Source organism: Bufo gargarizans, chromosome 5 (genome assembly GCF_014858855.1).
Source record: "Bufo gargarizans isolate SCDJY-AF-19 chromosome 5, ASM1485885v1, whole genome shotgun sequence".
Classification (NCBI taxonomy): domain Eukaryota; kingdom Metazoa; phylum Chordata; class Amphibia; order Anura; family Bufonidae; genus Bufo; species Bufo gargarizans.
In genome coordinates, this window is record NC_058084.1 from 175,238,576 (window position 1) to 175,264,136 (window position 25,561).

The 25,561-nt window shown below is 45.7% G+C and overlaps 1 long non-coding RNA gene across 2 annotated transcripts in view; it reads right to left on the minus strand.

The window, feature by feature from the left end:
- The window catches only part of LOC122939224, a 72,227-nt gene extending 47,706 nt beyond the window's left edge, over positions 1-24,521 (minus strand). The window contains exon 1 of one of the 2 annotated variants that reach the window (XR_006390108.1): positions 24,402-24,521. This is a non-coding gene — a long non-coding RNA (uncharacterized LOC122939224). The remainder of the gene's footprint in view (positions 1-24,401) is intronic. The other variant, XR_006390107.1, reaches the window with a different exon arrangement.
- Positions 24,522-25,561: the final 1,040 nt, after the last annotated feature.

Sequence of the window (25,561 nt, forward strand, 5' to 3'; positions counted from 1 at the left end):
TTGTACACTGATATACAGGCACTGTAGCTTGGAAATAGCTTTTTTTATGCGCTTCGTCACAAATAAATTAGGATGAAATCAAATTTTTGAGGAAAATTCGGCAAAGCGTCCGAATTAAATTTTTTAAAACTTTACTCATCTCTAATGGAGACTTTGAAGGATGATTAGAAAGAAGTAAAGCCAGCAAAAGATAAGGATGGTCATCATTAATACCTGGCCCCCCAAAGGGGTGCAGACTGGATGGTATTGGTTTGCACCCTGGGCACTGAAATAATAAAGTCTTCTATCTTATTGGTATTGAATTACATTTACGGCAGAGGTAGGAATAAGTATATATAGGAATAAATAAATAAAACTGATGCAGCATAAGTCTCCCTGCACTCTCCCTCTCCAATATTCTTCTATCAATCGTTTTCAGCAATACTGTCCCTAGTACACGAGCGCTTGCCATGTCTCTCCGTATGCTCAGCTCACAGGACAATGGTGGAGACCGGTCGGGATGAGGGTTTTATAGGCTGTGACATCACAGGGGATAGCTGTCTGCAGAATGGCTGCATGGCATTAGGGGTGATTCCTGGGGTTGTTACTTTCACTTTGGAACATGTACAGCCACCTTTTGAGTAAAAAATTATTCTTACCACAAAGCACAAGAAAATTCAGATTCATTGTCAATTGAAGTTTTCCTAAATTTTTGACCTTATTCTACTTTTATGTTTTGCTTCGTTCAACACACTGCTTAACTTTGCATTTATCAGTGTTAAAGAGGACCTTTCACCACTCCTGTCATGCCAGTTGTAATAGTTTCATGAATTCCCCATGTAATAACAGTTCTGGAACATCTATTCTTATGGTTCTATGTTGTGTCATTCTATTATTATTTCTACTAGAAGTTATAAATTAACTGCTAGCAGTCTGCAGTAAGGGTACAGAGGGGTGGTAAAAAGTTGTGGGTGGATTCCCCTGTTGGCCAGTCTGCACCTGATTCATATGCACATTGGTGTATAAATATGTGAATCTTCAGATATTGTCTTAAAGGATGCCTGAGGAAGAAGCCTGGGTGGTCTTAAAAGTTATCAACTACTAAGAAATCTAAATTTTTCTCATCATCTATTTACTGGCCAACACAGTACAAATGTATTTTTACATTACTGGATTCAGTATCACTTATGCTATACACCATATACTCTAATTTAGGAGTCTCCCTTTAAAACAAAATATTGACAATAGCGTGTCTACAAGGTGTTGCCATCTTTGGATCAATTTTTTTTGTAAATCATTTTATATTTTTTTTAATCATTAAGAAAGACATTTACATAACTAGTTAAAACATAAATTATACTTTTTCTCCCCAAACCCCAACCACCCACCCCCACAATGCATCTCATCCTCTTTATCAAAAAATAAACTTAATAAAAAAGAAGTAATTGGATGGCGAGCAAGAAAGAAAATAGGGTGGAAGATCATAAAACATATCCCTACCACTTCCAATCTCCCCATATCTTGGACCATTTTTCTTAAGAGTTCCTCTGTGAATGCAAAATATTCTCATAAGTCTTAACCCTATTAACCAAACATATCCACTCATTACATTTTGGAGTGTTTGGGGAAAACCAGACTCGGATGATTAATAGTCTTGCCAAAAACATAATTTTAGCAAAAAGGATCTTTTGGTACTTATGGCAGATTACGCTACTAATATCATTCCAAATCCAACACTCGAGGCTCAGCGGGATTACTATCTTCAGTTTTTGGGTAATAAATTTACTAATTGAGTCCGAATATATTTTTGTCTGAACACAACCAAATGAGGTAGAGGAAATCTGCCCCCTGAGCCCCGCACCGAGGGGCAATTTGAGGATTCTCGTAAACCACATTTGTTAAGCCAAATTGGCATGATATATACTCTGTGTATTATATTAAATTGAATCATTATATGATTAAAATTATAAGAAAGCAATTTCAAATAAGTGAATATATTTCCCCACCCCTATGTTGTAACCATCGGACTATCATTTTCCCATGCCCTCTGACCATGTGATACAGCCTAAGAGAAAAGTGACTTAACGAGTAATATATACAATTGGGACATCTTGCCCTTATAAGCAGAGGATCCCAGAACAATATTCAAAGGTGAAGAAGTGTCTATCTCCAAAAGTGATCCTTGTTTAACCCTTAACAGGGCAGAACGTAACTGACAATATCGAAACCAACTTAAATTACCTAAATTACCCAATAATGCTAGGCTTAGGAGGGGCAATACCTCCCCCTGCTTCACCACCTGGGAAAGGTACCTAATTCTACTTGTAGACCAAAATCTATCACCAAATTATTTATCAACCTCTTGTAAAAAAAATAGTGCCAAAGAGGAGTACACTGAAGAGAACCCTTTATCCCCATCCATCCTCTGATAGTAGTCTACGCACTGGAAAATAATTTACCAGTCTCTATATACTTTTTTTCAAAGTTGATTAATTGCCACATCTCCAATAAAGTAAAAAAAATTGTCAATAATAGATCGGCTGACCAGAGTCTTACATAGAGCACTTTTCTCCCAATGACAATGTAAAAGTAACTGCCCAGCATTAAAATATCCCTTGAAATAGGGAAGGTTCAATCCTCCCTGTTCCAACAGTTTATCGAAATATTCTACTTTTAGCCTCACTCGCTTTCTTCCCCAAATTTAGTAATTCATCATCCTCTCAAGGAGTTTAAAAAATGTATCCTCGATCCAGACTGGGGAGTTCCTGAGAATGTAGAGAAGTTGGGTCAAGATCACCATCTTAATTAGCTACCTTTAACGTTGTAATGGGGACCTCACTCAAGTACTCAAATTTATCCAGCATCATAAAAGTAGTTTTGGACCAGTTAATGTCTAGTCCAGAGACTTCCCCAAAGGTTTTGACTAGATGGTGTCATGGTCTTACCTCCTTGCTGTTCCCTTCGTTTGACATGTGCTGGCGGCCATCTTGGTTTCTGGGTTTTCTTGTAGCCTCCCACCCTGCGGCTCCTCCTTCCCACTGGGAGGAGCTGGATGCCCAGCTCATATATATAGGAGGTCTGTGGCTTCAGTTCCTTGCTTGGTCCTCCTGTGTTCACATGCTTCCAAGACTGCTGCTGCTTCTGGTTCCTGATCCTGGCCTCGTCTGACTACCCCGTTGGTTCCTGATTCCGGCTTCGTCTGACTACCCCGTTGGTTCCTGATTCCGGCTTCGTCTGACTACCCCGTTGGTTCCTGTTCCTGGCTTCGTCTGACTACCCTTCTGGTTCCTGACCTCTGTCTCCGCAAGACCCTGCTTCGGTTTAGCCATCCGTTCGGACTTTGCTTACGGCTTGCTCTTCAATAAAACCTTCTTATTTTCCACTTATCTCTTGTTGTACGTCTGGTTCATGGTTCCATGACATTAGGACCAAGCCATGAATTCTGACGGTACAGGGCCACCCTCGCTACCTACGCTGGTTGCCAGACTTGATCAGCAGGATCACCTGTTGGGTCGGTTCGCTGTGGCGTTGCAAACCCTGCTTGAACGCACGGCTCATTTAGCTTCCGTTGCCGATGGGTCGGTTGTCGCTCCTGGGCCCGCTCCTACTGCCGCTCCGGTTGTTGCGCCAGAGTCTACCCTGACACCTGTTGCTGCGCCTGTGGTGTTTCAGGGTATGACCGGTTCTGCCCCCCTTCCACAGCGCTTTGGGGGAGAGCCAACTCAGTGCCGAGGTTTCCTTAACCAGGTGGGCATTTACTTCGAGTTGCTGCCACATGCCTTTCCTACTGAGAGATCAAGGGTGGGCTTCTTGATCTCGCTGCTCTCGGACAAGGCCTTGGCCTGGGCCAGCCCTTTATGGGAGAACAACAATCCGGTGGTTGCCGAGTTTTCCGGTTTTGTTGCTTCTCTTCGGAAGGTATTCGATGTGCCGGCTCGTGCTGCCTCTGCTGCGAAGCTCCTTATGTCCATCAGACAGGGTTCACGATCCGTAGCTGAATACGCCATTGAGTTTCGTACCCTGGCAGCAGAGGTGGGCTGGAATAATGAGGCTCTGGTCGCTGCTTTCTCTCATGGTCTCTCGGATGCCTTGAAGGATGAGGTTGCAGCTAAGGACCTACCAGTGGAGCTCGAGTCTCTTATTTCTTTCCTGATTTTGATTGACACCAGACTCAGGGAGAGACCTTCCTTTAAGGAGAGCCTGCGGAGGTCTCCTAACAGATTGGCGCCTACGTTTGCTGTCCCACCCGTGCCTCCCTCTCCTCCCACGCCTCCTGGGGATGACTTGTCTGGGGGTGAACCCATGCAGCGGGGGTTTGCTCGCCTGTCTGAGGGGGAGAGGGTACTCCGGAGACGCGAGGGCCGATGCATGTACTGTGGTCTCGGTGGGCATTTTCGGTTGGCATGTCCGAACCGTCCGGGAGAACGCTCGCACCTGAGGTCCTGTCGGGGGCAGATCTTGGGTGGAGTCTCCTCGTCCCCGGTTTCCCGTGTTGACAAACCACTGATCACGGTTGTCCTCTCCTGGGTCGGGGGCTCGGTGACGACCCAGGCGTTGGTGGACTCTGGTGCTGGTGGTTTGTTCATTGATAGAGTGTTCGTTGCCGCCAATTCCATTCCTCTGCAGCCTCGAGGTTCCCCACTGGCTCTTGAGGCGATAGACGGCAGACCCCTTCTGCCGCCACACGTGACTCATGAGACCCTTCCAGTGGGGATAGCCATTGGTGCCGTTCACAGAGAGTCGGTCTGTCTCCAGGTTATTTCGTCTCCACACTACTCGGTGGTCTTGGGGTACCCCTGGCTCCAGAAGCATAATCCGACTTTCGATTGGAGATCGGTCGAGATCCTCTCGTGGTCACCGCAGTGTGGGGCTAGTTGCATCCATGGGCCTGTCAAGTTGCTGTGTACTTCCTCGGACTCTCTGTTGCCTCCTGAATACGAAGAGTACCGGGATGTATTCGATAAGGTGCGCGCGGTTGCCCTACCTCCGCACCGCCCATACGATTGTGCCATAGAGTTACAATCCGGTGCCGTTCCTCCTCGTGGCAAAGTCTATCCACTGTCGGTAGCGGAGAATGAGGCCATGGAGGAGTACGTGAGGGAGGCGCTTTCACGCGGACACATTCGCAAATCCTCGTCCCCGGCAGGGGCTGGATTTTTCTTTGTGAAAAGAAGGGCGGCGAGTTGAGGCCTTGCATCGATTACAGGGGTCTCAATCGCATCACGATCAAGAACGCTTACCCGATACCCTTGATTTCCGAGCTGTTCGATCGCCTCAAAGGGGCCACGGTCTTTACCAAACTCGACCTGAGGGCGGCATATAACCTGGTAAGGATCAAGGCGGGCGATGAGTGGAAGACCGCGTTTAACACCAGGACCGGTCATTATGAATCCTTGGTTATGCCCTTTGGGTTGTGCAATGCGCCCGCAGTCTTCCAGGAATTCATCAACGATGTTTTCCGTGACCTGTTGCAGCAGTGTGTGGTGGTCTATTTGGATGACATCTTGGTATATTCTGCATCCATGGAGGCCCACATTCTGGATGTCAGACGAGTGTTGCAACGCTTACGAGAGAACAAGCTGTTCGGTAAGCTTGAGAAATGCGAATTTCACCGATCCCAGGTAACCTTCTTAGGTTACATCATTTCCGCTGAGGGGTTCTCCATGGATCCTGAGAAGGTTTCGGCTGTCTTACAGTGGCCCCAGCCCAGTGGGCTTCGTGCCCTGCAGCGCTTTTTGGGCTTCGCCAATTATTATCGGAAGTTCATCAGGGACTTTTCCATGCTAGCCAAGCCTCTCACGGATCTGACCAGGAAGGGCAGTAATCCTCAGGTCTGGCCGCTCGAGGCCATCCGAAGCTTTTGAGGCTCTAAAGTCCGCCTTTGTGTCGGCTCCGATTCTGTCGCATCCCAACCCTGGGTTGCCTTTTGTCCTCGAGGTGGACGCGTCTGAGACGGGAGTAGGCGCCCTCCTGTCTCAGCGTAGAACACCAGAGGGTCCTCTGCTTCCTTGTGGGTTTTACTCCCGGAAACTGTCTTCCGCGGAGTGCAACTATCAGATTGGTGACAGGGAGTTATTGGCCATCGTGCAGGCCCTTAAAGAATGGAGGCACTTGCTCGAGGGCTCGGTGGTTCCGGTTCTCATCCTGACGGACCACAAGAATCTGACCTACCTCTCTGAGGCCAAGAGATTGACACCACGTCAGGCCAGATGGGCTCTGTTCTTGTCACGTTTTAATTACGTGGTCTCCTACCTACCCGGCTCCAAGAACATCAGAGCGGATGCCTTATCACGGCAGTACTCCGAGCTGTCCGGGGAGGAGTCGATTCCGACTACGGTCATACCCCCGAATCAGATCCTGGCCGCTATTCGCACCAGCCTGACTTCTCCTCTTGGGTGAGCAGATTTTGGCGGCTCAATCTGGTGCTCCCTCTGGGAGACCCAACGGCAGATGTTTTGTGCCTGAGGAGTTGCGCACTCGGTTGTTGCGAACCTACCATAACTCCAAGGCCGCGGGGCACCCTGGAAAGAATCAGCTGTCCTGGGCGGTTTCACGTCTGTTCTGGTGGCCTTCTCTACGTTCCGACATCGCCGCATATGTAGCGGCATGCTCCGTTTGTGCCCAGAGTAAGTCCCCTCGGCACCTTCCGTTGGGCCTTTTGCAACCCATAGCCACCGGGGAGCGTCCATGGTCACACCTGGGGATGGATTTCATTGTGGACCTCCCTGCATCCCGAGGCCATACGGTCATTCTCATGATTGTGGATCGGTTTTCCAAAATGTGCCACTGTGTTCCTCTCAAGAAGTTACCCTCTGCACAAGAGTTGGCCTCGATTTTTGCCAGGGAGGTCTTCCGGTTGCACGGTTTGCCCAAGGAGATTGTGTCGGATCGGGGGAGTCAGTTTGTGTCCAGGTTCTGGTGCGCCTTTTGCTCCCAGTTGGGGATTCATCTCTCTTTCTCCTCGGCCTACCACCCTCAGTCCAATGGGGCCGCAGAACGATCCAATCAGGCCTTGGAGCAATTCCTTCGTTGCTATGTCTCCGATCACCAAGACAATTGGGTTGACCTCCTGCCTTGGGCTGAGTTTGCCAGGAACACGGCGGTGAACTCTTCCTCTGGGACGTCTCCCTTCATGGCCAATTATGGGTTCCAACCTGCCGTGTTACCGGAGGTATTCTCTCCCCAGGATATTCCGGCTGTGGAGGATCACCTTTCCGTCCTACGTGCTTCTTGGGTACAGATCCAGAGGTCCCTTGAGGTCTCTGCGCAGCGCCAGAAACTCCAGGCTGATCGCAGACGAGCGCCCGCTCCTTCCTACCAGGTCGGAGACCGCGTATGGTTGTCCACCCGCAACCTCAACCTTCGAGTGCCCACTCCCAAGCTGGCGCCTCGCTTTGTTGGTCCCTTCCGAGTGCTTCGCAGGGTAAACCCGGTAGCCTATGCCCTTGCGCTTCCTCCTGGCATGCGGATCTCCAACGTGTTTCATGTCTCCCTGTTGAAGCCACTGGTGTGTAATCGTTTCACTTCCTCGATTCCTCGGCCTCGTCCGGTCCAAGTGGGCAATCGTGAGGAGTATGAGGTGAGCAATATCCTGGACTCACGCCTGGTCCGCGGCCGGGTGCAGTTTTTGGTCCATTGGCGTGGTTATGGTCCAGAGGAGCGTTCCTGGGTTCCCTCCGCAGATGTCCATGCTCCTGCTTTGCTCCGAGCCTTCCACGCACGCTTCCCTCAGAAACCGTTCCTTACTCCGCGGAGGAGGGGCCCTTGAGGGGGAGGTACTGTCATGGTCTTACCTCCTTGCTGTTCCCTTCGTTTGACATGTGCTGGCGGCCATCTTGGTTTCTGGGTTTTCTTGTAGCCTCCCACCCTGCGGCTCCTCCTTCCCACTGGGAGGAGCTGGATGCCCAGCTCATATATATAGGAGGTCTGTGGCTTCAGTTCCTTGCTTGGTCCTCCTGTGTTCACATGCTTCCAAGACTGCTGCTGCTTCTGGTTCCTGATCCTGGCCTCGTCTGACTACCCCGTTGGTTCCTGATTCCGGCTTCGTCTGACTACCCCGTTGGTTCCTGATTCCGGCTTCGTCTGACTACCCCGTTGGTTCCTGTTCCTGGCTTCGTCTGACTACCCTTCTGGTTCCTGACCTCTGTCTCCGCAAGACCCTGCTTCGGTTTAGCCATCCGTTCGGACTTTGCTTACGGCTTGCTCTTCAATAAAACCTTCTTATTTTCCACTTATCTCTTGTTGTACGTCTGGTTCATGGTTCCATGACAGATGGATAATTCTTGAAAGAGTGATATTGGTTTGATTCATATAAAATCCAATCTCCTAGTCCCAATACTCCAAAACCATCTATCATTGTATCTTGTCTAATACTAAGTGCTAAGGGCTCAATGTAAATATCAAATAGTAACGGTGATAAGGAACAACCTTGACGGGTACCTCTGGACAATGAAAATCTAGAGGACAGACTACCATTGATGTTCAGTCTCATGGTAGGAGAACTATACAGAAGCCTAACCATACTAATAAATCTAGGACCAAATCCCATCTTTTCTAACACCTTCCAAAGGAAATTCCACTCCACGCTGTCAAACGCCTTAGAAGCATCCAATGACAGTATGGAGCAGGAGCTCCCCCTAGGAGACTGTATGTTTGCAAAAAGCCAATGAAGATTATGGTGGGTACCTTTGTAGGGAATAAATTCATTCTGATCAGGATGTATAATAAAGGAAGTAACTTTAGAGAGCCTAGTAGCGAACATCTTTGCCAGAAACTATTTAGAAGTGATATCAGTCTATAGGACTCCATATCTAGATGATCCTTTCCCTTTTTTAGTATTAATACGATTACCGCCTCCTCAATTGACTCCGGTAAAAAAACACCTCCAGGGAGTTGACAATTACCCTCAAGAAATACGGAGTATGACATCAACATATTTACGATAAAACTTGTAGGGGAGGCCATCTAAGCCAGGAAAGGAGTCTCCCGAACAAGTCCTTAATGCAGCCTCAAGTTCCCGTGGGGAGAATTCTACCTCAAGGGAGCTTGTCTGGGCTTCAGTAAGGGCCGGGAACTTTATTGAGTTCAAATAGGCCTCCATCTCCTCTTCCGATTTATTATTGCTAGTTGTATATATATTTCCACAAAGTGGTTTCTAAAGGCTCCATTTATTTACAATAATAATACCCTCAGGTGATCGAATACTACCTACTGTATTTGCATTTTCTATGAATCCTGATTAGATATCACCTTTGCCAGAAATTTTCCTACGCGCCCTGCTTCACAGAATTGTTTTTGCCCTCTAAAAAAGAGCCTTTGCTGGGCTTTATTCAGAAGAAAATCAGTATACTCCTGACTAGCCTTCTGCACAACTTCCCTATTTTTCTCTGTTTTTTCCCTAGTAAACTGTTCCATCTCATAAGACTTCTTAGATGGGAATTGGTACTAATAAACAACCCCCTTACCATAGCTTTAAATGCATCCCAAACAGATTGGATTTTAACTTATTCATAGTTGACCTCCCAATAATATTTCATCTCCTGTTTCATCCAGTCGTGTTATCTAGTAAAGACAGCCAGTAAGGGTTTAGTGTAAAAGGGGGTATGACAATTTATTATAATCGGACAGAGTAACTTCAAGGATTACCAGAACATGGTCTGAGAGTGACCTGGCTTCATATCTCATCCGCTTAATGTATCTCATAAATTTCTCATTTACCAATGTCAGATCAATCCTAGACATACTGTACAATTTCCAGATCTAGACACACAGGAGAAGGCACTTCTCCCCTGTCCCAGAAAACTCCATACATCAATAAGGCCCAACACCTGGCAGAATCGAGCCAATGGAGACCCCTGATTAGGTGCAGGCGTCCCAATATCTTAAAACTAATAGTCTTATGGTCGATCTTAGGATTAATGACACAGTTGACATCCCAATTTACTAGGGTAAGACAGTCTGGCCCCTTCTCCATAAATGTTAATAGTCGATTGAGTACATCAAGCGAAAAAGGGGGAGGGATATAAATAAAAGATAAAGTGGATAATCTACCAAAAAGTTTTCCATGTAGAAAAACAAACCTCCCCTGCTCAATAGAGGATGCCGTGCAGACAAAATCAATCCTATCATGTATTAACACTGACACTCCTCTAGAGTGGCTAGTGAAAGTGGAATAATATACTGCGTGACCCATCCCCTAGTAAACCGTCTCAAAGTCTCTTCCGTAAAGTGGGTTTCTAATAAGCAAATAACCTCAGGTAAATATCTCTGAATCAGACCAAACATTGCCTGTCTTTTTAGTTTGTTCCCAAGTCCCCTCACATTCCATGTTGAAACTGTAACAGACATATACTCAGCTATTTATTAGCAATCCCCTGTAGCCCCACCCCTCTTACTCATCCATCCTAAGAGACGCAACGCAATCCACCTACCGTAGCCCATACACCTCCCACCCCCCTAAATCTCCATGATCCGTAAATGAAAGAAACAAACCTCCCCTCCCCCTCTCCACCAACCCCACCTCCTCAAAAAGGAAACAAAACAGAATATATCTCAATTTTAAACATTACTCAGGTCTAGCCAATTAGTGGCCACCTCCGGTACTGGTACTGCTCCATTAAAAACAATCCTAAACTTAGCTGGATACAAAAAAGAATATTTAATGTCCTTTCCCTGGAGATGTTTTTTTTACGGCCAAAAAGGTACACCTCTTTATCTTGAACATCTTTCGAGAAGTCTAGAAAGAACGAAAGTTTACTACCATTATATAGAATAGAAGGGCACTCTCGTGCTCACTTTAAGATCATATCTCTGGATCTTTGGATCAATTTTAGATTTTAGGGTTGAAGTACATGTATTCCCAGTTTGTAACTGTGTTCCCTATAGAATTTTATGTTAATTTTAAGTTCTTATTTTGTGAATGATAATTAGTATAAATTCCAGTATGAAACTAAGTGTGTACATTTTATAGTTTATTTTTAGGATCTGACAATTAGAGGTGACTTCAAGCTTTCTTGTTAAGGATGTTTATTCTTCCTGCTAAGATTTTGTAATTGCTGTTGTTTTACAGGGGGATTCTTCCAGTAATATTTGGCTTACGAATGACTGTACTATTTCATAGTTATTTGTATATCCTAAATATAACATACTCTGGGTTTTTGCGTAAATATCAACTCTTTTGGTTTCCAGTATCTACAGCGTCACACAAATTGTTACTGGCATGTGTACGTCATTATAGTAAGCAAATATTATGATTTGGTATGTATTTAATGAAAAAATGTATTTATGAGGTGAATGCTATATATTTCTAAACACTGCTTGTCTTAGTGATGAACATGACCACAGATCCTAGCTATTGGTTTACCACAACATCCTCTTATTTGCAGAAAAAATATTTTCATTATTTTGAAATAGTGAGAATTCCGTTTTACAGCAAGCATGTAGCAGTGGATCATTTCCTATGAGAAAAATATCAGTTTTCATGAAATAGTTCATGATCATAGCTCTTGACCAACATTTTCTATTATTTTACCAATGTGTGAAGTCCAGGTTTTCTTCTTTGTATGAACTATGTGAACTTGGTCAAGACTCAGGATTCCTTTTCCCCATAGCTACTGCAACATGAGCAACCAAAGAAGGAGTTATCTATAAGAATGTGCTCATTTACAAACATTTTTAAGTCTTGATTAAAAATGTAATGACTTGCATATGCAACTTCTGTCCAGGCCTATGTACTTTAGGTTAAAGGGAATCTATCACCGCTGAAATTGGTATCTAGGGAAACATACACTCATATAACCCTAAACATAATTTCTTTTGAAAAAGTAGTCCTCAAATTCTAAGAAATGTTCATTTCATTTGTATTCAAATAAAGTGTGGGTGCATTGTGGGTTTGACTGCTCATTTTAGTGCAGTAATGCATCCGAGTACCTACCCCTCTTATTTAATTGACAGCCATGTGCACCTAAAACCTTATTTGCATAAGGGACCAGATTTTTACAAGAATAGTATGGCTATGTTTCAGGGCACCTACCATAAATGGCAATATCCTTACTGATTTCTGGCACTGATTTAGGGTGAGTTCACATCACCGTTAAAGGATTCCGTTACATGGTTATAAGAGAAAATAACGGAATCCATATGACGTAAGTCAAAACGGAAGCTTTTAAGAGGCATTCCGTTTTGATCCATCACAATAGAAGTCTATGGGCAATCATAACGGATCCGTCTGGTTTCCGTAATGCAAGATGGAAAACAAAGTCCTAGAACAGAACATGATGGCAGCCTGATGAAAAATAGCAATCTATTTGAAACGCAATGGATTTTTTTTTGTCATCCTAGGCATCTATAGTTCAGAAAAAGGGTGTCACTAGGCGCGTTAAGTGAATGTGAGGTTTTTAAGTATAGTAACGGAGCAGAGCTACCGGCCGGGGCACGCTCCTTTATACTATCATACAGAAGTTTTTTCCCTAACCTGTAATACAAGTACCGGCATCAGAGAGAGTATAGACACGTGCACTGGGATCACGGCGAAATGTAGCAAGGTAAATAAATCCTTTGCAATAGGCTGTATCTCTATAGAACAGTACCTGAATAGGAGGGCGAGTGTATCATGCTATACCTGTCATTAACAAATTGGTATCTGTTTTACTTTTAGGCAGCAGTAGCGGTGCTGTTGCGGTACCGCAGCGTTAGTGCAGTTGCTATTTAGGGTGTATAGCGCCAGTGACATTTAGTTTCTGAACAATATAAAAGATGATGCGGAACTTCCAATTGAATCAACATTTCTCTGGCATTTTAAGCACTATTGGTCTATAAAACATCCCAGAACAACCATTTTGGTGCATATTATATCCTTTACCTATTTTGTGATCCAAGCAGGCTGGAAGAAATTGATAAATTATACCATTAGTCATTCCCAGCTCGAGGTGACAGACTGGTATTTTCTACAGGTCTTTTTTATAAACATTAAGAAAGGTTGAAGAGGGCTTTCTGTGGAACTAAGTATATTTTAGTGATGGCATAGGCAATAGTCAAATTTGCGATATTTCGCAGATTTTTGGCCAAATATTCGCCACAAATTCGAGAATTCATGATCTCTACTCATTGTTTACTTGATTTTCGAAAATCGGCAATGTAATATATTCGCGATAAATTTGCGATTAGAATATTTAACACTATTTGCGAATGCAAATATATAGCATACAAAAAAACATATCTTTGTTATGGTGACCTTTCACATAATATACTGTATATAGCAGTATGTATTCTGCTCTCAAAGGAGTCTATTTTTATGCAGTATTTTAATTCTTAAATTCAGCTGCCAGAATGCATTATATAGAGTTTACTTTGGACACCAGGATTTCTCTTCCCTCAGATGCATTATTGTAGTTGGCAGGAGATCTTGTTAACAAATGTCCTTGGAATGAAAAACATTAAAACTAAAAACATTGGTGGTTAATAGTGTTTTTCTGTTGAAACTGTGATTTAGGCCTCTTTCACATGAGTGTGAAAGATTTGCTCAGGATGCGTTCAGTTAAAAATGCGCGATTTTGGTACTAAAATGCGATTGCATTCAGTGTTAGTGTTTTTTCCGCGTGGATGACATCCGTATGGCATGCGTTTTTAAAGCGCGTGAAAAAAAACACAAACATCCTCTATAGTCACATGTTCATTGGAAACACATAAAAATCCCTAGCATGCTCTTCTGTTTGGGGAAGCTCCATTTTGTGTGGATCTAAAGTGTGTGGAGTATTTTTGAAGTAGTTCCTTTTAGCATGATGTCCTCTTTGCCCGTGTCAACTCCTGACCTTGTGCTTTTGCACTGGTTGGTGTACTGATGCTTCAGAGAACAGATAAAAATGCTTGAGGAGGAACCGTGGAGGAAGAGGATGTGGGTTCACCCTATAATTTTGCAGAGGGCTTGCAAAGGTCAGTTTATAAGTCTGTATGCAGACCTACGTGAGCACCCTGCAAAAGTTTACAATTATTGTAGAATGTCGATCCCAATTTTTTATCGACTTTTGGGGGAGTTGAGGCCTGGCTTGACCTTCATGGACACCAAAATGCGACGTGTTTCAGCTGAAGAATGGCTAATTATATCTCTGAAGTATGTACATTTTTGTGCAGTTATAAAAACAGAAATGTAGTTTATTTGCGATATATAGATGATTTAAAGTAGCATAATATCAAAATAAATGTGATGGTGATAATGTTTATAGCGTTTACCTGATGTTGTTTTTTATGTGTTCACAGATTTTTGGCCACAGGAAACTAATTTTCCTCATTACATTTAGAATTTCGCATGGGGGCCTCTACAATAGCTGGGATAGTGAGGACTACCTGTGCCACCATTTGGTTGTGACTGAGAGTCCCGATTCTAAGCAGTTTTTCTCTGTGGTTTTGTTGGCCTTGGTTGACACAAACTACAGGTATATAATTGTAGATATCGGGGCCTATGGAGGTACTGCAGATGCTCGCATCTTCCGGGCTTCCAGAATGGGTCGGTGGCTTCAGTCCAACCAACTGGACATTCCCCTGCCAGCTACTCTTGCTAGCTCCTCTGGCCCACCTGCACCATATGTTATAGTTGGCGATGAAGGGTATGCCCTATCGCCAAACCTGATGCGTCCTTTCCCCAGGCGAGGATTGAATGAGAAAAGGTGCACATTTAACTATAGATTAAGCAGGGCCAGAAGGTTTGTTGAGTGTTCCTTCAGGATCTTAGCCGGCAAATGGCGTATTTTTCTTTCTCCCATCCAGCTGGCCCCTGAAAATGTAAATAATGTGATTAAAGCGTACGTAGTAAAGCGACAGTCCTGAAGAAGATGCGGACATGTTTACTGCAGCAGCCCATGGAGACCACTCTCAACTTGGAAGAGCTAGTTCAGCAGGACTAAGAGTGAGGGCATTTTTTGGGGACTATTTCATGTCTCCTGCTGGTTCATTTCCTTTTCAGCAACAGCAGTCTTCACGTGGAGCAAGACAATATTGTTTCATTACCCGCAAACTGAGTATACATTGTAATAATACAACAGTTTTATAGGTACCCCTGTGCTGCTGCTAGTTCCCTATGTGTCTTTACTACTAGGGATGAGCGAACTCGAACTGTATAGTTCGGGTTCGTACCGAATTTTGGGGTGTCCGTGACACGGACCCGAACCCGGACATTTTCGTAAAAGTCCGGGTTCGGGTTCGGTGTTCGTCGCTTTCTTCGCGCTTTTGTGACGCTTTCTTGGCGCTTTTTGAAAGGCTGCAAAGCAGCCAATCAACAAGCGTCATACTACTTGCCCCAAGAGGCCATCACAGCCATGCCTACTATTGGCATGGCTGTGATTGGCCAGAGCACCATGTGACCCAGCCTCTATTTAAGCTGGAGTCACATAGCGCCGCCCGTCACTCTGCTCTGATTAGCGTAGGGAGAGGTTGCGGCTGCGACAGTAGGGCGAGATTAGGCAGATTAACTCCTCCAAAGGACTTGATTAACTGATCGATCTGCAGCTGTGGATCATTGAGCTGCTGATCCTCAATTGCTCACTGTTTTTAGGCTGCACAGACCGTTTGTCAGTCACATTTTTCTGGGGTGATCGGCGGCCATTTTGTGTCTTGTGGTGCGCCAGCACAAGCTGCGACCAAGTGCATTTAACCCTCAATGGTGTGGTTGTTTTTTGGCTAAAGCCTACATCAGGGTGAAGCTGTCACACCAAGTGCATTTAACCAGCAATAGTCTGTTCATTTTTTGGCCATATACAAAATCAGGGGCAAGCTGCGCCTGTCACCAAGTGCATTTAACCCTCAATGGTGTGGTTGTTTTTTGGCTAAAGCCTACATCAGGGTGAAGCTGTCACACCAAGTGCATTTAACCAGCAATAGTCTGTTCATTTTTTGGCCATATACTAAATCAGGGGCAAGCTGCGCCTGTCACCAAGTGCATTTAACCCTCAATGGTGTGGTTGTTTTTTGGCTAAAGCCTACATCAGGGTGAAGCTGTCACACCAAGTGCATTTAACCAGCAATAGTCTGTTTATTTTTTGGCCATATCCCAGTCTAATTCTGTCACTAAATCCATACCGGTCACCCAGCGCCTAAATACTAGGCCTCAAATTTATATCCAGCTAAATCTGTCCCTAGTGCTGTAGCTGGGCGAGTTATTTAGTGTCCGTTCAAGCACATTTCTTGTTCTGGGTTGAAATACAATTCCCAATTTAGCAATTTCATAATTTAGTGGTTTCTGCTATATCAGAGCTATTTGAAATCTATCCCTAAAAGGGTATATAATATTCAAGGTGCACATTGGGTCATTCAGAATAACTTCACACACACCCGCTACTGTGTATTTCCAAGTCTAATTCTGTCACTAAACCCATACCTGTCACGCAGCGCCTAAATACTAGGCCTCAAATTTATATCCAGCTAAATCTGTCCCTAGTGCTGTAGCTGGGCGAGTTATTTAGTGTCCGTTCAAGCACATTTCTTGTTCTGGGTTGAAATACAATTCCCAATTTAGCAATTTCATAATTTAGTGGTTTCTGCTATATCAGAGCTATTTGAAATCTATCCCTAAAAGGGTATATAATATTCAAGGTGCACATTGGGTCATTCAGAATAACTTCACACACACCCGCTACTGTGTATTTCCAAGTCTAATTCTGGCACTAAACCCATACCTGTCACCCAGCGCCTAAATACTAGGCCTCAAATTTATATCCCGCTAAATCTGTCCTTAGTGCTGTAGCTGGGCGAGTTATTTAGTGTCCGTTCAAGCACATTTCTTGTTCTGGGTTGAAATACAATTCCCAATTTAGCAATTTCATAATTTAGTGGTTTCTGCTATATCAGAGCTATTTGAAATCTATCCCTAAAAGGGTATATAATATTCAAGGTGCACATTGGGTCATTCAGAATAACTTCACACACACCCGCTACTGTGTATTTCCAAGTCTAATTCTGGCACTAAACCCATACCTGTCACCCAGCGCCTAAATACTAGGCCTCAAATTTATATCCCGCTAAATCTGTCCTTAGTGCTGTAGCTGGGCGAGTTATTTAGTGTCCGTTCAAGCACATTTCTTGTTCTGGGTTGAAATACAATTCCCAATTTAGCAATTTCATAATTTAGTGGTTTCTGCTATATCAGAGCTATTTGAAATCTATCCCTAAAAGGGTATATAATATTCAAGGTGCACATTGGGTCATTCAGAATAACTTCACACACACCCGCTACTGTGTATTTCCAAGTCTAATTCTGGCACTAAACCCATACCTGTCACCCAGCGCCTAAATACTAGGCCTCAAATTTATATCCCGCTAAATCTGTCCTTAGTGCTGTAGCTGGGCGAGTTATTTAGTGTCCGTTCAAGCACATTTCTTGTTCTGGGTTGAAATACAATTCCCAATTTAGCAATTTCATAATTTAGTGGTTTCTGCTATATCAGAGCTATTTGAAATCTATCCCTAAAAGGGTATATAATATTCAAGGTGCACATTGGGTCATTCAGAATAACTTCACACACACCCGCTACTGTGTATTTCCAAGTCTAATTCTGGCACTAAACCCATACCTGTCACCCAGCGCCTAAATACTAGGCCTCAAATTTATATCCCGCTAAATCTGTCCTTAGTGCTGTAGCTGGGCGAGTTATTTAGTGTCCGTTCAAGCACATTTCTTGTTCTGGGTTGAAATACAATTCCCAATTTAGCAATTTCATAATTTAGTGGTTTCTGCTATATCAGAGCTATTTGAAATCTATCCCTAAAAGGGTATATAATATTCAAGGTGCACATTGGGTCATTCAGAATAACTTCACACACACCCGCTACTGTGTATTTCCAAGTCTAATTCTGGCACTAAACCCATACCTGTCACCCAGCGCCTAAATACTAGGCCTCAAATTTATATCCCGCTAAATCTGTCCTTAGTGCTGTAGCTGGGCGAGTTATTTAGTGTCCGTTCAAGCACATTTCTTGTTCTGGGTTGAAATACAATTCCCAATTTAGCAATTTCATAATTTAGTGGTTTCTGCTATATCAGAGCTATTTGAAATCTATCCCTAAAAGGGTATATAATATTCAAGGTGCACATTGGGTCATTCAGAATAACTTCACACACACCCGCTACTGTGTATTTCCAAGTCTAATTCTGGCACTAAACCCATACCTGTCACCCAGCGCCTAAATACTAGGCCTCAAATTTATATCCCGCTAAATCTGTCCTTAGTGCTGTAGCTGGGCGAGTTATTTAGTGTCCGTTCAAGCACATTTCTTGTTCTGGGTTGAAATACAATTCCCAATTTAGCAATTTCATAATTTAGTGGTTTCTGCTATATCAGAGCTATTTGAAATCTATCCCTAAAAGGGTATATAATATTCAAGGTGCACATTGGGTCATTCAGAATAACTTCACACACACCCGCTACTGTGTATTTCCAAGTCTAATTCTGGCACTAAACCCATACCTGTCACCCAGCGCCTAAATACTAGGTCCTCAAATTTATATCCCGCTAAATCTGTCCTTAGTGCTGTAGCTGGGCGAGTTATTTAGTGTCCGTTCAAGCACATTTCTTGTTCTGGGTTGAAATACAATTCCCAATTTAGCAATTTCATAATTTAGTCGTTTCTGCTATATCAGAGCTATTTGAAATCTATCCCTAAAAGGGTAGATCATATTGAAGGTGCACATAGGGTCATTCAGAATAACTTCACACACACGCTTCTGTGCATTTCCAAGTCTAATTCTGTCACTAAATCCATACCGGTCACCCAGCGCCTAAATACTAGGCCTCAAATTTATATCCCGCTGAATTTGAATACAATACATTGGGCCAAATAATATATTTGTTGTTGTGGTGAACCATAACAATGAGAAAAACATCTAGTAAGGGACGCGGACGTGGACATGGTCGTGGTGGTGTTAGTGGACCCTCTGGTGCTGGGAGAGGACGTGGCCGTTCTGCCACATCCACACGTCCTAGTGTACCAACTACCTCAGGTCCCAGTAGCCGCCAGAATTTACAGCGATATATGGTGGGGCCCAATGCCGTTCTAAGGATGGTAAGGCCTGAGCAGGTACAGGCATTAGTCAATTGGGTGGCCGACAGTGGATCCAGCACGTTCACATTATCTCCCACCCAGTCTTCTGCAGAAAGCGCACAGATGGCGCCTGAAAACCAACCCCATCAGTCTGTCACATCACCCCCATGCATACCAGGGAAACTGTCTCAGCCTCAAGTTATGCAGCAGTCTCTTATGCTGTTTGAAGACTCCGCTGGCAGGGTTTCCCAAGGGCATCCACCTAGCCCTTCCCCAGCGGTGAAAGACATAGAATGCACTGACGCACAACCACTTATGTTTCCTGATGATGAGGACATGGGAATACCACCTCAGCATGTCTCTGATGATGACGAAACACAGGTGCCAACTGCTGCGTCTTTCTGCAGTGTGCAGACTGAACAGGAGGTCAGGGATCAAGACTGGGTGGAAGACGATGCAGGGGACGATGAGGTCCTAGACCCCACATGGAATGAAGGTCGTGCCACTGACTTTCACAGTTCGGAGGAAGAGGCAGTGGTGAGACCGAGCCAACAGCGTAGCAAAAGAGGGAGCAGTGGGCAAAAGCAGAACACCCGCCGCCAAGAGACTCCGCCTGCTACTGACCGCCGCCATCTGGGACCGAGCACCCCAAAGGCAGCTTCAAGGAGTTCCCTGGCATGGCACTTCTTCAAACAATGTGCTGACGACAAGACCCGAGTGGTTTGCACGCTGTGCCATCAGAGCCTGAAGCGAGGCATTAACGTTCTGAACCTGAGCACAACCTGCATGACCAGGCACCTGCATGCAAAGCATGAACTGCAGTGGAGTAAACACCTTAAAACCAAGGAAGTCACTCAGGCTCCCCCTGCTACCTCTTCTGCTGCTGCCGCCTCGGCCTATTCTGCTGCTGCCGCCTCGGCCTCTTCCTCCGCCTCTGGAGGAACGTTGGCACCTGCCGCCCAGCAAACAGGGGATGTACCACCAACACCACCACCACCACCTCCGTCACCAAGCGTCTCAACCATGTCACACGCCAGCGTTCAGCTCTCCATCTCACAAACATTTGATAGAAAGCGTAAATTCCCACCTAGCCACCCTCGATCCCTGGCCCTGAATGCCAGCATTTCTAAACTACTGGCCTATGAAATGCTGTCATTTAGGCTGGTGGACACAGACAGCTTCAAACAGCTCATGTCGCTTGCTGTCCCACAGTATGTTGTTCCCAGCCGGCACTACTTCTCCAAGAGAGCCGTGCCTTCCCTGCACAACCAAGTATCCGATAAAATCAAGTGTGCACTGCGCAACGCCATCTGTGGCAAGGTCCACCTAACCACAGATACGTGGACCAGTAAGCACGGCCAGGGACGCTATATCTCCCTAACTGCACACTGGGTAAATGTAGTGGCAGCTGGGCCCCAGGCGGAGAGCTGTTTGGCGCACGTCCTTCCGCCGCCAAGGATCGCAGGGCAACATTCTTTGCCTCCTGTTGCCACCTCCTCCTTCTCGGCTTCCTCCTCCTCTTCTTCCACCTGCTCATCCAGTCAGCCACACACCTTCACCACCAACTTCAGCACAGCCCGGGGTAAACGTCAGCAGGCCATTCTGAAACTCATATGTTTGGGGGACAGGCCCCACACCGCACAGGAGTTGTGGCGGGGTATAGAACAACAGACCGACGAGTGGTTGCTGCCGGTGAGCCTCAAGCCCGGCCTGGTGGTGTGTGATAATGGGCGAAATCTCGTTGCAGCTCTGGGACTAGCCAATTTGACGCACATCCCTTGCTTGGCGCATGTGCTGAATTTGGTGGTGCAGAAGTTCATTCACAACTACCCCGACATGTCAGAGCTGCTGCATAAAGTGCGGGCCGTCTGTTCGCGCTTCCGGCGTTCACATCCTGCTGCTGCTCGCCTGTCTGCGCTACAGCGTAACTTCGGCCTTCCCGCTCACCGCCTCATATGCGACGTGCCCACCAGGTGGAACTCCACCTTGCACATGCTGGACAGACTGTGCGAGCAGCAGCAGGCCATAGTGGAGTTTCAGCTGCAGCACGCACGGGTCAGTCGCACTACAGAACAGCACCACTTCACCACCAATGACTGGGCCTCCATGCGAGACCTGTGTGCCCTGTTGCGCTGTTTCGAGTACTCCACCAACATGGCCAGTGGCGATGACACCGTTATCAGCGTTACAATACCACTTCTATGTCTCCTTGAGAAAACACTTAGGGCGATGATGGAAGAGGAGGTGGCCCAGGAGGAGGAGGAGGAGGAGGAGGAAGAGGGGTCATTTTTAGCACTTTCAGGCCAGTCTCTTCGAAGTGACTCAGAGGGAGGTTTTTGGCAACAGCAGAGGCCAGGTACAAATGTGGCCAGCCAGGGCCCACTACTGGAGGACGAGGAGGACGAGGATGAGGAGGAGGTGGAGGAGGATGAGGATGAAGCATGGTCACAGCGGGGTGGCACCCAACGCAGCTCGGGTCCATCACTGGTGCGTGGCTGGGGGGAAAGGCAGGACGATGACGATACGCCTCCCACAGAGGACAGCTTGTCCTTACCCCTGGGCAGCCTGGCACACATGAGCGACTACATGCTGCAGTGCCTGCGCAACGACAGCAGAGTTGCCCACATTTTAACCTGTGCGGACTACTGGGTTGCCACCCTGCTGGATCCACGCTACAAAGACAATGTGCCCACCTTACTTCCTGCACTGGAGCGTGATAGGAAGATGCGCGAGTACAAGCGCACGTTGGTAGACGCGCTACTGAGAGCATTCCCAAATGTCACAGGGGAACAAGTGGAAGCCCAAGGCCAAGGCAGAGGAGGAGCAAGAGGTCGCCAAGGCAGCTGTGTCACGGCCAGCTCCTCTGAGGGCAGGGTTAGCATGGCAGAGATGTGGAAAACTTTTGTCAACACGCCACAGCTAACTGCACCACCACCTGATACGCAACGTGTTAGCAGGAGGCAACATTTCACTAACATGGTGGAACAGTACGTGTGCACACCCCTCCACGTACTGACTGATGGTTCGGCCCCATTCAACTTCTGGGTCTCTAAATTGTCCACGTGGCCAGAGCTAGCCTTTTATGCCTTGGAGGTGCTGGCCTGCCCGGCAGCCAGCGTTTTGTCTGAACGTGTATTCAGCACGGCAGGGGGCGTCATTACAGACAAACGCAGCCGCCTGTCTACAGCCAATGTGGACAAGCTGACGTTCATAAAAATGAACCAGGCATGGATCCCACAGGACCTGTCCATCCCTTGTCCAGATTAGACATTAACTACCTCCCCATAACCATATATTATTGGACTCCAGGGCACTTCCTCATTCAATCCTATTTTTATTTTCATTTTACCATTATATTGCGAGGCTACCCAAAGTTGAATGAACCTCTCCTCTGCCTGTGTGCTAGGCCTAAATATATGCCAATGGACTGTTGCAGTGGTGGCTGACATGAAGCCTGATTCTCTGCTATGACATGCAGACTAATTCTCTGCTGACATGAAGCCAGATTGTCTGTTACGGGACCTCTCTCCTCTGCCTGGGTGCTGGGCCTAAATTTATGACAATGGACTGTTGCAGTGGTGGCTGACGTGAAGCCTGATTCTCTGCTATGACATGCAGACTGATTCTCTGCTGACATGAAGCCAGATTGTCTGTTACGGGACCTCTCTGCTCTGCCTGTGTGCTAGGCCTAAATATATGCCAATGGACTGTTGCAGTGGTGGGTGACGTGAAGCCTCATTCTCTGCTATGACATGCAGACTGATTCTCTGCTGACATGAAGCCAGATCGTCTGTTACGGGACCTCTCTGCTCTGCCTGTGTGCTAGGCCTAAATATATGCCAATGGACTGTTGCAGTGGTGGGTGACGTGAAGCCTCATTCTCTGCTATGACATGCAGACTGATTCTCTGCTGTCATGAAGCCAGATTGTCTGTTACGGGACCTCTCTGCTCTGCCTGTGTGCTAGGCCTAAATATATGCCAATGGACTGTTGCAGTGGTGGGTGACGTGAAGCCTCATTCTCTGCTATGACATGCAGACTGATTCTCTGCTGACATGAAGCCAGATTGTCTGTTACGGGACCTCTCTCCTCTGCCTGTGTGCTAGGCCTAAATATATGCCAATGGACTGTTGCAGTGGTGGCTGACGTGAAGCCTCATTCTCTGCTATGACATGCAGACTAATTCTCTGCTGACATGAAGACAGATTCTCTGTTACGGGACCTCTCTCCTCTGCCTGTGTGTGTGCTGGGCCTAAATATATGCCAATGGACTGTTGCAGTGGTGGCTGACGTGAAGCCTCATTCTCTGCTATGACATGCAGACTGATTCTCTGCTGACATGAAGCCAGATTCTCTGTTACGGGACCTCTCTCCTCTGCCTGTGTGTGTGCTGGGCCTAAATATATGCCAATGGACTGTTGCAGTGGTGGCTGACGTGAAGCCTCATTCTCTGCTATGACATGCAGACTGATTCTCTGCTGACATGAAGCCAGATTCTCTGTTACGGGACCTCTCTCCTCTGCCTGTGTGTGTGCTGGGCCTAAATATATGCCAATGGACTGTTGCAGTGGTGGCTGACGTGAAGCCTCATTCTCTGCTATGACATGCAGACTAATTCTCTGCTGACATGAAGACAGATTCTCTGTTACGGGACCTCCCTCCTCTGCCTGGGTGCTGGGCCTAAATATATGCCAATGGACTGTTGCAGTGGTGGCTGACGTGAAGCCTCATTCTCTGCTATGACATGCAGACTAATTCTCTGCTGACATGAAGACAGATTCTCTGTTACGGGACCTCTCTCCTCTGCCTGGGTGCCGGGGCCTAAATATCTGAGAATGGACTGTTCCAGTGGTGGGTGACGGGAAGCCAGATTCTCTGCTATGGAACCTCTCTCCAATTGATTTTGGTTAATTTTTATTTATTTAATTTTTAATTTAATTCATTTCCCTATCCACATTTGTTTGCAGGGGATTTACCTACATGTTGCTGCCTTTTGCAGCCCTCTAGCTCTTTCCTGGGCTGTTTTACAGCCTTTTTAGTGCCGAAAAGTTCGGGTCCCCATTGACTTCAATGGGGTTCGGGTTCGGGACGAAGTTCGGATCGGGTTCGGATCCCGAACCCGAACATTTCCGGGATGTTCGGCCGAACTTCTCGAACCCGAACATCCAGGTGTTCGCTCAACTCTATTTACTACCATGGTGCCACTCCGGGGAGCCGCTGCTGTTTCTCCATATGTGTTCCCTGCTCAAACTCAAAACAATCTGCCTAATGGGGAATATAAAATTGATTGGATCCCTGAGCTGAAAACAAGACACTTAATTATATACTGTAGATATATCAAATTTGGCACATTTCCAATTATGCAGCCAGTATGGATATATGAAAGATGATCTCACCTATATCTTTCTATTTCCAAATGATCTGATGTTCCCGGCTTTCATTGGTAATATGGTGCAGGCAAAATACTTTATCCTTTCGTGGTAGTACAAGTAGTTCTGTCTTCTTGCTTCCCCTTTCCTGCGCGTGTAGCTGGTGTGCGTGCGGGGAAGCTGGTAGGAGTTAGTCCGAGAACGTTCCTGTGTGACGTCACACCTGTGAGTACGGATGCCTCCAGGGAAAAAAAAAAAGCCTTCCAACGCGCTTGACACAAACGTGCTTCTTCGTCAGGGATAGGCAAGTGTGTTGATTCTCCTTGTTAAATAGGCATTCGGATCCCATAGTAACTCATAAACAGAGCGGGGGTAGATCTTTTGCCTGCTTCCCAGTATATCACTAGCTGTCATTACTATAGACAATATACAAAAGAAAGACCGTCACTCGCACGTGTTGATATTATGGATGCTGGGTTTATTCTGTCACATATTACAGCATAGACTATGCTGTAATATGTGACAGAATAAATACAGTATCCATAATATCAACACGTGCGAGTGCCAGTCTTTCTTTGGTATATTGTCTATTGTGATGCCTGCCTGCTGACACGTGTACCGCCAAACCGCCCAGAGCAGTGCCGACCTTGTGGATATACATAGCTGTCATTACTATTGTTATAGGGATTTATGAACAGATCTCTTCCGGCTATATTGTCAAAAGTGAGGGTGTTCAGTAAAAAGCAAATAGTTCAATCTCTCTCTTTTCAGCCTGTATATCAATTTGATTTCACATCGTGACATTTTTTTTCATGTAGTCCCCTCCTCTCTGATCATTTTTTACTTTTTCAATGCCTCCAAATAATGAGCCTGCAAATTCGCCTCCATGATGTTCTATATAGTGGTATGATAGGGGATGGCCATCATATTTTTTCCATATATTTTTGATATGTTCCCCAACTCTTATTTTTAGAGCCATTTTAATTCGACCTACATATGTTTTTTCACAAGGACATTTTATTAGTGATAAGCGAGCATGCTCAGCCAAATACCTGTTCAGCTTGAGCATTGCTATGCTCAGCAGAATAATTTGGGTGCTTGAATACAATTTAATACAACAGAAGTCAAAGGGAGACAACCAGGCACCCTCTGCTTGGAAGAGAAGAGGCTGTCTGGTTCATGAAAAA